We start from the raw sequence: 15,766 nt of genomic DNA, 5'->3' as shown, positions 1-15,766 counted from the left end.
TTGAAGACTTGCATGTGACTTGAAAGTCCCACCTCTGCCCATTAGTGGGGTTCAACTTAGTAATTTCAATTAGGTAATGTCTTTGAATTAGGGTATCAAGTTAAGATGATCTAAAATAATGTCTTGTTTTAACTTAATTATAAAAAACAGACAAATTTGAGGACAAACTTTTTTTTTAGTCATTAAAACCAATGTTAAGCCAATACAAGCTATACATAAACACTTCAATCATGCATCATCTCAAACTTGCAATCAATACTTTTTTTGGGTACCAAACTTCAGTTGGGTGTGGGTTATATAATGAGGCTAAGATAAATAGAAGGGTTGTGTGTGAGCTTACACTATGAGGGTAACACTACGGACACTTACCAATAGCGAACTTGTTTCACTCGTTCCAACCCGACTCGTCTTGTCTGACCAGAAAAATGAGGCACCCGGCCGACTGAAGTCCGTAGTTCCCCGCACATGCGCAAAGAGCTGTCCTCCACTCAATCTGCAACACGCCAAAGACTTGTACCCCACTCAATTTAAAATTGCAAGTTCATTCAAGCACCTGGAATTTGTGATTCATTGAAGTTATTATGAACCTAAATTGGAAGATTGAAAAACTCAAACAATTGAGTTGAAATTTCAAAACACATTTTTTTATGTCTGATTTAATGACATATATAAGTTATCATAACTTTTTGATCAGATCATTTTTTACAGTGTACATACAAATCCTTTGAGTAAGTATTGCTCATAGATGTTCCCATATAAATGCAGGGATGGACTGGGAGTAAAAAATGAATAGAAGGTGACAAATTACCAGTAGAGACCGACGCCATAACAGTTTCCATTAAAACCAGTACAATTTTCATTATAACCAGTAAAACCATTACACATTCTGTGATGCTTTCTATTTTTTTTTTCAACAGAACTGAAATAAATGTATTACTGTATGAACTAAAATACTTGAAATCTACATAAAGAAACAAAATGCAAAATGTACATGACAATCTAGAATCAAGAAACCTGAAACATCAGAATTCTTTAACTTGAGTATTCACGTCTCTCTGTGTGTGTGTGTGTGTGTGTGCACTGTAAAAAATGATTCACTTTATTTACTCAATAAAATTGTTTAAAATTTTATATCCAATATTATTAATTAAATTTAACACATTAGAATTAATTAGAAATAATCAAAATTAGATGCTTACAAGCAACCATTCAAAATGATTAGAAGAACATGAAAAAAATAAGTAAACTTTACACAAAAGAATACTATGTTATACATGCCAGGCCAGTAGTTGGCGATCATGAAACACCCTGTGAAAACATTATATGCATGCACATGACGTCAACTTTTTTACAAATTCACATTTTTGTTGCTTACATAGATATGATACAGGCATCATGTTCAGAAGTTTGTGTCTTCAGTCCCCCAAAACAGAGTTATTGAAGACACCTAAAGTTCACAAACGGAATCACTGAAGGAGAAAAGGGTAAATTTATAGGGTTACCATTATAGTGGTCAGTGTTTTGCTTTAGTTGGGCTCTTGACCCTTGACTTTTTAATATTGCATTTTGTATGGTTGTTGTAACTGAATTGTAACAGCTAGATATGCCAAGAGTAAAGCTATTCAGGTGGTGTTAAAACAATTTTAAAACAATTAAAACAATTAATCTCATAATTTATTCATGCCACAAAGCATGATGGGAGCCATAAATGAGTTTTGATTGGTGGCACCCAGAATGCAGTGCAACATGCTTTTTGATGGTCACCATTGTTGAGGTTCTCAGCCTGATTCTTGATGTCTGTTGCCTAAATGAAATAAATTTTCTTTTTTTTTTTAATGTTTTGATCAGAAATGCTTTATACCTTATACTGTACAGACAAAGGACGCCTGTTGTTGATAAGACACAACCAACTCAGAAATCCAGATCAAATGATGTCAAAACAAACAACACCAGATGATCTTATTCTTTATTGGCTTGTCTAACTGCTGTATCACAATTACAGCAATCTAAAAACTGTTTAAAAGTTTAAGGGTCAAGAGCCCAACTAAAGCAAACACTGACCACCGTAATGGTAACCAAAATGTAGATTATGCTCCTTCAGTGATTCTGTTTGTTAACATCAGGTGTCTTCAATAACTCTGTTTTGGGGGCTTGAAAACACAAGCTTTTGAACACTATGCCTGTATCATCTCCATGTAAGCACAAAAACATGAATTTGTGAATTACATTTTTGCGCTGTGTTTTTCTTAAATCGCCAACTACTGGCCTGGTATGCATAACATAGTATTCATTAGCATAGTGTTTTGTTTTTATTTCTCAAAGAAATGTTTTTTTTGTTTTGTTTAAACTTATTTTTTTTGTGCTATTTGACTCATTTTGAATGGTTAATTTCTAAGCATCACATTTGATTAATTCTAATGAATTCTTATGTGTTAAATTTAATTAATAATATTGCTTGTAATCTGTTGCCACAATTTTATTAAGTAAATATAGTGTATTATTTTTAACAGTGTACACCAACTACGCACACATTTCCTATCATGTATGCCTATGAAAGACGATCGAACCAATCAGAGTAGGTATGGGGGCGGGTTAACATGTGCAACCCCGCCACTATATGCAGGCTGCAGCCAGGTGCTTCTCGTTTTTTGTCCAACAAAACCAATATTTTTGTATACATTTTACTTATTTTTTCATGTTATTTTACTCATTTTGAATGATTGCTTGTAAGCATCTCATTTGGTTAATTCTTATTAATTCTAATGTGTTAAATTTAATTAATAATATTGCTTGTAATCTGTTGCCACAATTTTATTGAGTAAATATAGAGTATCACTTTTTACAGTGTGTGTCTGTGCGTGTGTGTCTGTGTCTCTGTGTGTGTGTGTGTGTGTATATATATCTCTGTGTGTATTCTTATAGGTTACTTCATTTACTCTGTTTTCTAACTCCATATCTCTCAAATGTAAATCGCTGCTGTCTCTTTATGAATGAATGGAATAATCATGTCACTGATAGTCAGAAAGCTTCATGCTGCAGTGCATGCTGGGTGGCGACATAGTACACAACTCATCCATGATCCCCAGCATGCATTGCGGCATGAATAAAATTTGCAGCCTAATTTCTTCATATGCTTTTATTTTTCTGCTGTTTTTGTGTTTTTTAATGGCTTGCTTTCTGATGTTCAGTTTGATCTAAATATTTTGTTGATCATCGCCATTGTTGAGATTCACGTACTGATTCTTGATGTCTGTGTGTGTGTCAATACAAGACTTCCGTTTTTCTTTCTATGCGTAGTGTGTTTAAAGATAAAGATCGTCTTAATGTCTGTTTATTGTAGTGTCAATAAGTTTAGTTTCTGTTAACATATAACTATCATTCCCTGATCTCGTAGATTCCTCGCATGACTTCTCTAGGCAATAAGTGAATGTGCTCTTCAAACACACATGAGCTGCTGTTCGTGGAGTTGTTTAATCATTCTCTGCTGAGATCTTGAACATTTTAATGTGTTTTTATTTCAGCTGATTTCATCTAAGGCTGTGGCTGAAGTCAGATGTCGTTCTTGAGTTTCTCTTATCATCATTGATTCTGTTTGTTAACAGCAAGCTGTTTTTTTTTCTGTTCAAATTCCTCATAATTTGGTGTTGATTGTTGTTTTCTGAAATATTTAATGTGAGTTCCTGGATAAGTCACCTATCATGTGCAGTTATGCTCAGTATTGTGGTTTCATCCATAAAGGTGTGAAACTGGTTAAGTGAATCAACAATAACATACAGCCTGTAGCTTCTGGTAAGAAACACCAAAAGAAGTGACATGAGTCATGACATACACCCACAAATAGGCTACAGAACCAAAAACCGTCAAACCACAGTTTCACACCCTTATGAAGCGAGATATGAGAATAAAGGCTTTATTCCACTATATTTCCGAGTGCCTAGGCATACTAAAAGTTTTTCATAAAAATGGCTCACTATACAAATCTCAACCGAAGTTACCAATATGCATTGATTGCAGCCTGAAATACACTCACCTAAAGGATTATTAGGAACACCTGTTCAATTTGTCATTAATGCAATTATCTAATCAACCAATCACATGGCAGTTGCTTCAATGCATTTAGGGGTGTGGTCCTGGTCAAGACAATCTCCAAACTGAATGTCAGAATGGGAAAGAAAGGTGATTTAAGCAATTTTGAGCGTGGCATGGTTGTTGGTGCCAGACGGGCCGGTCTGAGTATTTCACAATCTGCTCAGTTACTGAGATTCTCACGCACAACCATTTCTAGGGTTTACAAAGAATGGTGTGAAAGGGGAAAAACATCCAGTATGCGGCAGTCCTGTGGGCAAAAATGCCTTGTTGATGCTAGAGGTCAGAGGAGAATGGGCCGACTGATTCAAGCTGATAGAAGAGCAACTTTGACTGAAATATCCACTCATTACAACCGAGGTATGCAGCAAAGCATTTGTGAAGCCACAACACACACAACCTTGAGGCGGATGGGCTGCAACAGCAGAAGACCCCACGGCGTACCACTCATCTCCACTACAAATAGGAAAAAGAGGCTACAGTTTGCACAAGCTCACCAAAATTGGACAGTTGAAGACTGGAAAAATGTTGCCTGGTCTGATGAGTCTCGATTTCTGTTGAGACATTCAGATGATAGAGTCAGAATTTGGCGTAAACAGAATGAGAACATGGATCCATCATGCCTTGTTACCACTGTGCAGGCTGCTGCTGGTGGTGTAATGGTGTGGGGGATGTTTTCTTGGCACACTTTAGGCCCCTTAGTGCCAATTGGGCATCGTTTAAATGCCAAGGCCTACCTGAGCATTGTTTCTGACCATGTCTATCCCTTTATGACCACCATGTACCCATCCTCTGATGGCTACTTCCAGCAGGATAATGCACCATGTCACAAAGCTCGAATCATTTCAAATTGGTTTCTTGAACATGACAATGAGTTGACTGTACTAAAATGGCCCCCACAGTCACCAGATCTCAACCCAGTAGAGCATCTTTGGGATGTGGTGGAACGGGAGCTTCGTGCCCTGGATGTGCATCCCACAAATCTCCATCAACTGCAAGATGCTATCCTATCAATATGGGCCAACATTTCTAAAGAATGCTTTCAGCACCTTGTTGAATCAATGCCACGTAGAATTAAGGCAGTTCTGAAGGTGAAAGGGGGTCAAACATAGTATTAGTACGGTGTTCCCAATAATCCTTTAGGTGAGTGTTAGGTCACGGTTGTCGAGATTTATTGCAATCACACTAGTTGTTATTTTTGCCAGGAAATCATTCGGGAGTGTTTTTTTTGACGAGAAATAAACCTGTATATATTAAATCGCGTTTGCTTCCATTTATTTTGATCAGCGCTTCACTACACAACATACAAACTTTTGCATATGCGCGCATTATGTATTCACACATTTAACTCATTTCTTTAAATAGAATATAACTATAATTTCTCAATGACTTGCAGAAACACGATTCTCTGCCGATCCATCAGTCATACTGCGTGATCATAATTCCCACATGGTGACGGTAAACTTCTGCGTTCTGTCTCATAATACACTTATGCGTCAGTTTATTATATGCAATATCTGCATTAGGTCACGGTTGGAGAAGGGTCTGGCTGCAGACTTGCACTTGCACTCTCAGACACTTGTGCTTCCGCTAGCGACGTCACTTGCAGTCTTTATTTTGTAATTTTTTTCTATTTATTGATAACTTTTTGTATGTATCTCTCAACATTTTACACAACAGTAGCCAGGTGGTAAAGACAAGAAAAAAGAAAACTAAATTACAATGTCACTTGCAATCGCCACTTGCACTCTCCGCTACCTGTGACAAAGACAGTTATATAAATGAGTTGTGGACAGTTTATTCTATATGGAAAAATGCTTAACGCAAAACTTTGCGTGTTGCGTTTATGCTGATCTCACCTGCTTGCCTGTACATATTAGTTATGTATTTTAATAATGTAGAGAAGCATATTGAGTTTGGCCTTTATCATCTTAGTCCATTATGCCACATTTTGCGGTATGTGAGGAAAATACTATATTCATATTCATTATATTAATTAACTGTATATTTAATTTTATATTTTAATAGCATCTTAATACATTAAGCCATGTTAAGTGTTTGTTTTTCTACAGGAGGAAAACGCTTAGCGAGAGACTTTGCGCAAGCGTTCATATTCTGGTGTTCTGTGGCCACGGATTTGCCAGTCTTGTCTTTTTTCTTGCAGGACCCTGTACGTTATCACCACCACAGCGTCTTGTCTCCATTGGCAACATGCACGATTTGTGTTGATTGCAAGTGACGTCCCAGCTAGAATTTTTTTGTTCTAAAAATGTTCTAAGAACATTACCATGCGTTGTTCTAACAATGTTTTTAGCGGGTAGTTTTATTTTTGTTCCCAGAACGTTCTCTCAAAAGATAGGATAACGTTCTTTAAAAACATTCTAAAAATGTTTATTAATAACATTATTAGAACATTATCCTCTAACATTCTAATAAAGATTTAAGCAGAGGTTTAGATGTTGATGTTGAAGTCTGTTTAAAAGTAATAATTTGGTTTGATGTCACCATAATGGTGGTTAGTGTTGGCTTTAGTTGTGCAATTTGACACTTGACTTGTCAGTGTTGTTCTTTAGCTGCTGTAATCTTTATTATGGCAAAAACAGCAAGAAAATATGTGGTTAGATGATGCTGGTTGCTTGCTGATGATTAAGACATCATCACATACGTGTTCTGATTACCTGGTTTCACCCAATCTAATTTATGGTGTTAGTTGCATATCATTTATTCAAGTGACTCAATGGGTCCACAGCCTGAGACACAGCTGAATTTAAAGCAGATAATTTCAAGGATTAGAGAATAGAAAAAAAAAAAAAAAAAGCTCTGTCACACAAAACATCAAGATTCAGCGTATGAACCTGAACAATGGTGGCATGCTTCATGCTGCAATGCATTCTGGGTGCATCATGGAAAACTCATCCATGGCACCCAGAATGCATTGCAACATGAAGCATGTCACCATTGTTGAGATTCATACAATAATTCTTGAGGTCTCTGTGTGTCGAAGCATTCTGTGGTTCATGAACAGTGTAATTCAAAAAGAAAGACACAAATACATATGATATAAATCTGCAGGATCTTATGCATTGCAACACATTTGCTATACCCACTAATATTAAACTAATAGCATAGATTAGACTCCAGATAAAACCAGGTGATCAGATCATTAAATGATGAAACTTTTAACACCAGCAAGTTTAAAAAAGTCACCTGATGACATTTTTCTCTCACTGTCTTTTGCCATAACAAATATAGTTACAGCAGTTAAACAAAAAGTAACATTGAAAAGACTCATACTGCCTAAGTACTGATCACCATAATGGTGACATCAAACTAAACTATTATTTTCAATAAACCATCAACACCTCTGTTAATCTCAATAAGAACTTTTTTACATTTATGACAGAAATAAAGTCAGTCTTGCAAAAAATAAGTGAAGTTAGTAATACTGTTTTTGGAGTTATTTACGCTGGAGTTTGACATCAAACAAAGGTTGGGTTTTCACTTTCAACCAACATTTGACTTCTGAGCGATGTAAGTCCACATCAAGTGTAATGGGAAGCTTTATTAGAATGTTAGAGGATAATGTTCTAACAATGTTATCAATAGACATGTTTAGAATGTTTTTAGAGAATGTTATCCTACCTTTTAGCAGAACATTCTAGGAAATAAAATAAAACTTGCCGCTAAAAACATTCCCAGAACATGAAAATTTTCTAGGTGGGGTCACAGGTAGCGGAGAGTGCAAGTAGCAATTGCAAGTGACATTGTAATTTAGTTTCTTTTTTCTTGTTTGCCACCTGGCTACTGTTATAAAATGTTGGGAAATTCAAACAAAAAGTAATAAAAAATTCAACAAAATAAAAAATAAAGACTGCAAGTATGGCGTTATTTCCCTGTCAAATGTCGAGAGCGCATTATTGTAGCGCGAAAGTACATTAATATAATGTGCGAGCGCGAATCTCTCTGCTCGCGAACTGGGCGCGCGCTCTCAGATGTTATATGTCATTTTATATTCAGTAATACACTTTATAATATATAGATTTACATGTGATAAGATATGGTACTGCATGTGTAAAATTATATTGAACATATATTCATGCAGTATATATGCACACATATATGGAAATATATATTTTTTATATTTACAATCATTTATGATATACATGTTTCATATTATAAAATATAGCTAGTTTACAGTAGCAAAAGCACACCTGCTCATTATAAAGCACTGACTGTGATGAGCAATGTACAGCCATTGGTTTTTAAATAAAGTATATATAATTTAAGTGTTTGGCCAATCGTCTTCCTGACCACAGACTCTACTCTTCTGCACAAACTCACACACACACACAAAAAACACTTTACATTTGAAAATAATACAACACTAAACACTAACAGATCTCCCCCTGTATTAATTATGAGCCAAAACACATGTAATAACACTTAATTTAAACATGTCGTATAGACACTGTGTGTTTCACTGTGAAAGCGAAACTACTTTGTTTGGCCTTCCAAAAGAGGACAATATATCCACTTTGTCATGCCTGGAGCTGATCCGTGCTGGTCGCTGAGGAAATACATCAACTTTGCACAGTGAATGGGCTTTCACTGTGGATGAAGCGGCGTCCACCCCGGGGTCATCACATATGGTTGCTGCAAGACCAAGGTACACTCCTTCATAGAATCTGCTGGCTGCACCGTTCTCAATCCGACCGCGGCTCACTCTAGGCCTCCGGCCTCTGCTCATTCAAGGCCACGTTGTGTGATGCTGTTTCATTGAGAAACCGAAACTACTTTGTTTTTGCCTTCCAAAAGAAAACACGACTGGAAATCATGTTTATATCATGTTTATAATGGGTTTTATGTTTATGTCTCTTCACTCCAGCTGGTCAGGGCATCACAATATGTTAAGAGGCGTAACATTTCCGTCACACGCTTCTTCTTCTGTTTATAAAACACATTTAGTATGGCAAGAAAAATCAAGAGAGAGTGTGATCAGGTTATATGGGGCAATTTTTGATGATGTAGTGCTGATTCACTGGTATCATCAGTGTTGATGTGTCAATTAGTTTATGTTACTGACCACAACTGCATTTAAAAAAAAAAATTAATGTTAAGAACTTTAAAAACTTTTTGCACACCAGGTAAGTACAGCTGTGTTGTTGAGACACGCAGACATCATGAATCAGCATATGAATCTCAACAATGGTGATGTTCATCAGACAGCTTCATGTTGCTTTGCATTCAGGGTGCACCAATCATAACTCTTCCATGGCTCCAAGCATGCATTGCGACATGAATAATTTATGCAGCTGCATTGTCTTAGAATTTTCTTTTATTCTTACTATTTGTTTTTATTTTTGTTATTTTTATTGTGATTTTTTTGCTGCCCTGTTTTGTGACGTTCAAAAATCATGTCAAAATTATCAGAATATTTTGTCACCATTGCTGAGATTCACATGCTTATTCTTCAGGTCTATGAGTGCCAGATTTGAAAGTTTTTTTCAACCCATAATTCTAAAAGTGGTTTATACAATTTTTTCACATTCTCCCAAATAATCATAGAACTGCAATAATATAAAATTCACAAAAGAGCTATAGTTTTTGCTAAAATGCAATCAGAGACTCATGAAATGGTTTTATCTTAAGATCTTTGTCATCACATATACATTTTATAAGCACTACTGTAACAGCTAAAAAAAAAACTAAAAAACTTCTTTCTACTTAAAATTAAAGTCAAGGGTCAAGAGGCAACTAAAGCAAACACTATTCACCAAAACGGTAAGCTGAAAAAATAAATAAATAAAAATCTAAACCTTAATTCTCAATAAAGAACTTCTGTTTTAGATACTTCAGAATAAAAAGTCTAACTGGTTAGTAATGAGTGAAGCTGGTGATGTTGTTTGTGCAGTTGTTTAATTATCTTCTGCTGAGATCTTGAGATTTAATGTCTTTTATTTCAGTTGATTTAATTTAAAGGGGTCATATGATGTTGGCTTGACTGAGCAGAGGCGGGCGGCTTGAGAATGGTGCAGCAAGAGGATTCTACGAAGGAGCGTACCTTGGTCTTGCAGCAACCACATGTGACAACCCCGAGCTGGACTCCGCTTTGTCCACGGTGAAAGCCGATTCGGTGATCTACAGTGCGAAGTTGATGTTTTTCCTCAGCGACCAGCACGGATCAGCTCCAGGCATGACGAAGCGGATATCGTCCTCTTTTGGAAGACCAAACAAAGTAGTTTTGCTTTCACAGTGAAACACACATCGTCTATACGACATGGCGGTGGCGGCAACAACAATACTACAATGAGAATAAAAGGTACGCCTTCTTTCTTTGCGTGAACATCTGGGCCCGTGTTATGCAAATCTTCCCACATACTGACGTAGATATGTGGGGGCGTGTTAGAACGAGCCGTTTCAGGAGAGCGTGGACGAGTCTCAACTTTTATAAAGAATATCTCTTTGGATTTGAGACTTTAGTCTTTGCAACTTCACAGATGTTCATCACTAATGCTCAATCAGCACTTAATTAATCACATAATTATCTCATTAACTTAAACACTCTTTTAGAGTGAGACCATATATGCTCCGAGCAGTGTTAATTTAACACTCAGGATTTTACTGTGTACATAACCGGCAGCTCTCCCTTATATTAATCTGCACAAAAATCCTGATTCATAATTACGACTTCATCTAATGAAATCAAATACACATAAGATAAAGAAAATGCGGCAAAGTTGCTAAGTTGGCATCACTGTGTCCACGTTCTTTTTTTATGCCATACATCAGAACAATACAACGAGAAACATTCAAATATAAAGGAAAAATAGAAAAAGATGAATAACATTAATATAAATGAAACAGTGCCAGAGGACAGTGACAAAATATATAAAATATTTTTTTTTTGGAGGCGTCACTTTATACAATAGCATACCTGCTTACAATATTATGAGTTCTAATTAGCCTTTTAAGTTGTGCAATTACACAGGATCTTATAATACAGCTTGAAAGCTTTTTTTTTTTTTTTTTTTGCAGATTTTTGGTTTTGTATTCGTGGTTTTTATGTCATGACTCATGCCACTTCTTTTGATGTTTCTTACTAGAAGCATCTTGCAGAAGAACATTGCTGATGCACTTCAACCGTTTCACACCTTTATTTTTGAGACCACCGTACCAGAGGTGGGAGTAAGTCACACATGTGCAGGTCACCAGTAAGTCTCAAGTCTTAACCTTCAAGTCTCAAGCAAGTCCAAGTCAATTTTTGAGAGAATCAAGCAAGTCAAGTCAAGTCATAGCAGCCTTTATACTATAGCCTTTTTACTTGTGCAATTACACAGGACATAACAATACAGCTTGAAATGTATTTTTTATTTTTTTGCATATTTTTGGTTCTGTATTTGTGGTTTTATATGTCATGACTCGTGCCACTTCTTTCGATGATTCTTACCAGAAGCTAGACTGTAGGTGACACTTTATCAGTTTCACACCTTTATTTTTAAAACCACAATAATACTGAACATAACTGCACATGAAAAGTGGTCTATGCAAGTACTCACATTGAATATTTCAGAAAAAAACAATCAAGTAATCCACCAAATTATAACTAAGCATCCTCTAAAGCCAGTATTCCCTCTATTAGTGTATTAATATAGCGAGAGAGTGAGATCAAATGAATGAATTCATAAACTGATGAAAAGCTTGCTGTTAACAAACAGAATCACTGAAAGAAAGAGAAACACAAGAACTACATCTGACTTCAGCCAGAGCCTTAGATGAAATCAACTGAGGGGGAAAACACCACAAACAGCATCACGGGTGTGTTTAATTAGGGTTGAATCTAAACTCTGCAGAAATTGAGTTTGACACCCCTGCCTTAGTATCTTGACCTTTTTAGTAATTTAAAGTAATGTGCTTTTGGGGAAGTGCAATATTATTTCATAGCAAACATTTGTGCATTGCTAAATAGCAGGTTAGTTTACACTTTCCGCTTCATTTGAGAGAATATGATGAAGTGGTTTTGTGGTTGACTGACATTCAGCATGAGGCAAGGAGAAGAAAAAAAGAACTCTTTTGGCTTCATGAACCCTTATCATACCATCCTCAACAGTGACAATAATTATTCATACTGCAGTGCATGATGGGAGTTTTTATTATGGTGTTACCCAGCATGCATTGCTGCGTGAAGTATTTTGTTGACTGTCACCACTGAAGAGATTCATAAGCTGGTTCTTGATGTCTGTGTGTGTCTGAATGGTACCTGTGTTAAAGTTTTATATGCATTATACAGATTTAAATTCATTTTCTGTAGCCATTAAAGCAGCACTTTGAATTTGCATGCCGTAGTTTCACAGAATTGGTTATGCAAAACCTAAACATACAAATGAAAAAAGTAAAAAAAAGTTATTTTGAATGAAATCAAGCCATCTCACCATAGAAAACCCTGGATTTTTCACCTCTGCTGGTTTGAGATTTTAAATAGCAAGTAAATATAGTGATTTTAATGTCATATAGAATATTATATATGGAATGTTTTTCTGGAAAAAAAAATAATAATAAAATTGGATGTACGGTGGTTTAGAGATTTATATAAATTTATATAAGATAAATTAATATTAATATAAGAAATTTATTTAAATAACATTCTCATAATGTTTGCAAAACAATAGAATGAAACATTCCCTTTAATGTAGTATCTAACATTCACATAACCAACAATAAAGGTTTTGAAAACCCTAATTAAATGTAGGCTACCTGCTAGGGGAAGCTGGTTAAGCTGTTTCTGAAGTTATTTAAATGTGGTCTTGAGAAGCAATAAAACCAGAAATCATCAACGGGGGTTTTGGTACAGGAAATCCTGTTGTGATTTCCATCAAATATAAAGCTGCCACACGGTCACAGAGCAAGAATCAGATGAGAAATGCTGCAGATGAGGATCTCCCACACACAGGAGACGATGGCTCAGTTTTCAGTAAGTGTGATTGTGCGGATGGTCGTGGCTCTCACAGTCGTCTCATCTTTGTGTAAGTGCATCTTTAATCTCTTTCAGTCACTGGATCCATAATGAAGCTGTTTGCACAGTCATGGATGAAATTTTAGTTTTTACTATAGTTAGGGTGACCATACGGGCCATTTTTACGGGATGCACCTTTGCCAGGATTCATTCTCGTCTTATGGCGTGCGCCACGATTGATCGATTATGTACAATACCTGCATGTTATTGGTCAAACTACTTTGGATGTGTTAGGCAATATAAAAAACATGGCCAGGACGTGTCCCGTATAAATGACACACATGCCCACCCTTACTACAGTTGAATAAGTATTTTGTGTCTCAGACACATTGTTCTGTAAAATGTGATATGAAGATGTTTCAGTAATGATTAAGTAGTTTGTTTATTAATGAACGCCCATTGTTTACAGCATTTTACAGAAAGTATGGAAAGGGAACATCAGTAGTCGCAGGATATTCCACTGTTACCATTGTCTGTAGACTGAAGTAAGCTTGTGATTTCTGTGGATAAATCTATACAAATAAACAGATTCATTGCTCTGAAATTAAAGCTAATGATTCTGTTGTCTCCTGTCTGTTCTTTAGGGTCAAAGTGCAAGCAACCAGCAAAAAACATTCAAGAGCTCAATTTTACTACTTCTGAGGCAGGTGTTCCTGCAAAAATATTTCTTCATGGAGGAGAATACTGCATATTTATATGCATATTATTTTGTTTGCTCTTTAAATCTATTACATTAAAAAAAGTGAAATAGTGAAATCTTGCATTTTGTGTTTATTTTCTGTTCTCGTAACGAAATGTTAAAATAAAAATAATATTAATAAAAAATGTCAATGGATGAATAAATAACAGTAAAATAAACTGTTAAAAGAATAGCAGTAAAATAAATGCATAAGAATCTGTAACAGCAGCCCAAACAGGGCTTGGAGAAGTGTAGGAGTAAGTGGCATTTCATTACCCTTACGCAAAGAAAAAATATATTTCCTAATATATGAATGATCAATATATTAAACGACATAATGGTATATTAGAAATTATACAGAATAATATATTGTGTAAATATATTACAATACATAAGGAATTGCCGCTTTTTATATACTGAAAAAATATGTGACAATATATTTACTTATATATGTCATTTTATATTCAGTAATACATTTTATAATATATAGATTTACATGTGATAAGATATGGTACTGCATGTGTAAAATTATATTGAACATATATTCAATCAGTATATATACACACATATATGGAAATATATATTTTTTATATTTACAATCATTTATGATATACATGTTTCATATTATAAAATATAGCTAGTTTACAGTAGCAAAAGCACACCTGCTCATTATAAAGCACTGACTGTGATGAGCAATGTACAACCATTGGTTTTTAAATAAGTATATATAATTTAACAGTGTTTGGACAGTCGTCTTCCTGACCACAGACTCTACTCTTCTGCACAAACTCACACACACCAAAAACACTTTACATTTGAAAAAAAATACAACATTAAACACTAACAGATCTCCCCCTGTATTAATACTGAGCAAAAACACATGTAATAACACTTAATTTTAACATGTTTACTCTCCTTTAACCAAGCGTGTACGTCTGCAGACTGCAAGACAGGGGCGTAACTTGAAAGAGGCGTAACTTGAAGTAGGAGGCGTAACTTGAAGTTGTCGAAATCTCACAGAATCACGCGAGATGTCAAAACGATAAGTTGTTGATTACGTTTTTTAAGGGAAGCAGAGGTTTTAAGGCAGGATTTGATGCATAAGGTGTGTGTAGATATTAATGTTAGGGGAGAATGTGAGTGATGTGTACATTTAGTAGGAAAACCTATTATCTGATCCACACTCCGGGACAGAAGAGGGCGGTATTGCACCAATAAGCTGGATGCCAACCGCCGTTAAACTGGAAAGAAGTTACAATGAGTTACAATGGTGAGAATATATTTTTTCACTAAATAAATATTTAAATTTAAGAGTACAAGTTATTTTCATACAGTGGTATGATTTTGGAGTTAATAATCTATTAAAACTAAGGTGTAAAGTCAGCAACATATAAGCAAAAGGTGTAAAGACGCTATCCTCCGGTTTCACAGACAAGACTAATTGAGCTATGGCCTGATCCTGGCTTAATCTAAACCCTGTTTGTTAATTACATAATATAGCATATTTGTGATTGTGCTGTAAAAACACGTTTTATAATGAATAACTAACAGGGGAGCTCCATTAAGTACACTTATTTTAAAGTGGATTTACATAAACCATATATACATCTTGAAGACTATTACTAATTGTCTATTTATCATCTGACAGTATAGTCTTTGATAAGTATTGCAGATAAGCACATTTAACAGACATGAAACAGGCATCTGAGTGATGTGTGTGTGCTATTATGTAGAATTCACTGTCAACACTGCTTTAGATGAGTGTAAGTCATGTAAACAAACAAATCTACATACAGTAACTAAACACTAGTTATCTATTTTATTTGTCCATTTGCAATATTGATAATTTTAGGAACATTTGTGTTGGATAAAAAGTGAGTTACATCAGTTACTAACTCAACATGCAGATGCAGTATATCACAGATAAATCACAGAGGTTACTTGACTCTTGTCTGGATGTTACAGGAACAGATTATGTTTATCTGCTGTAG

General features: G+C 35.4%; 1 long non-coding RNA gene across 1 annotated transcript; it reads left to right on the top strand.

The window, feature by feature from the left end:
* Window positions 1–12,960: 12,960 nt before the first annotated feature.
* LOC109079953 lies at window positions 12,961–13,776 on the top strand. Its single transcript, XR_006156498.1, has 3 exons — window positions 12,961–13,106; window positions 13,506–13,581; window positions 13,681–13,776. It is a non-coding gene; the product is annotated as an uncharacterized LOC109079953 (long non-coding RNA).
* Window positions 13,777–15,766: the final 1,990 nt, after the last annotated feature.

This window comes from Cyprinus carpio, chromosome B15 (genome assembly GCF_018340385.1).
Source record: "Cyprinus carpio isolate SPL01 chromosome B15, ASM1834038v1, whole genome shotgun sequence".
Classification (NCBI taxonomy): Eukaryota; Metazoa; Chordata; class Actinopteri; order Cypriniformes; family Cyprinidae; genus Cyprinus; species Cyprinus carpio.
Note: the sequence above shows the minus strand (reverse complement) of the source record. Positions and strands in the feature narration are given on the sequence as shown.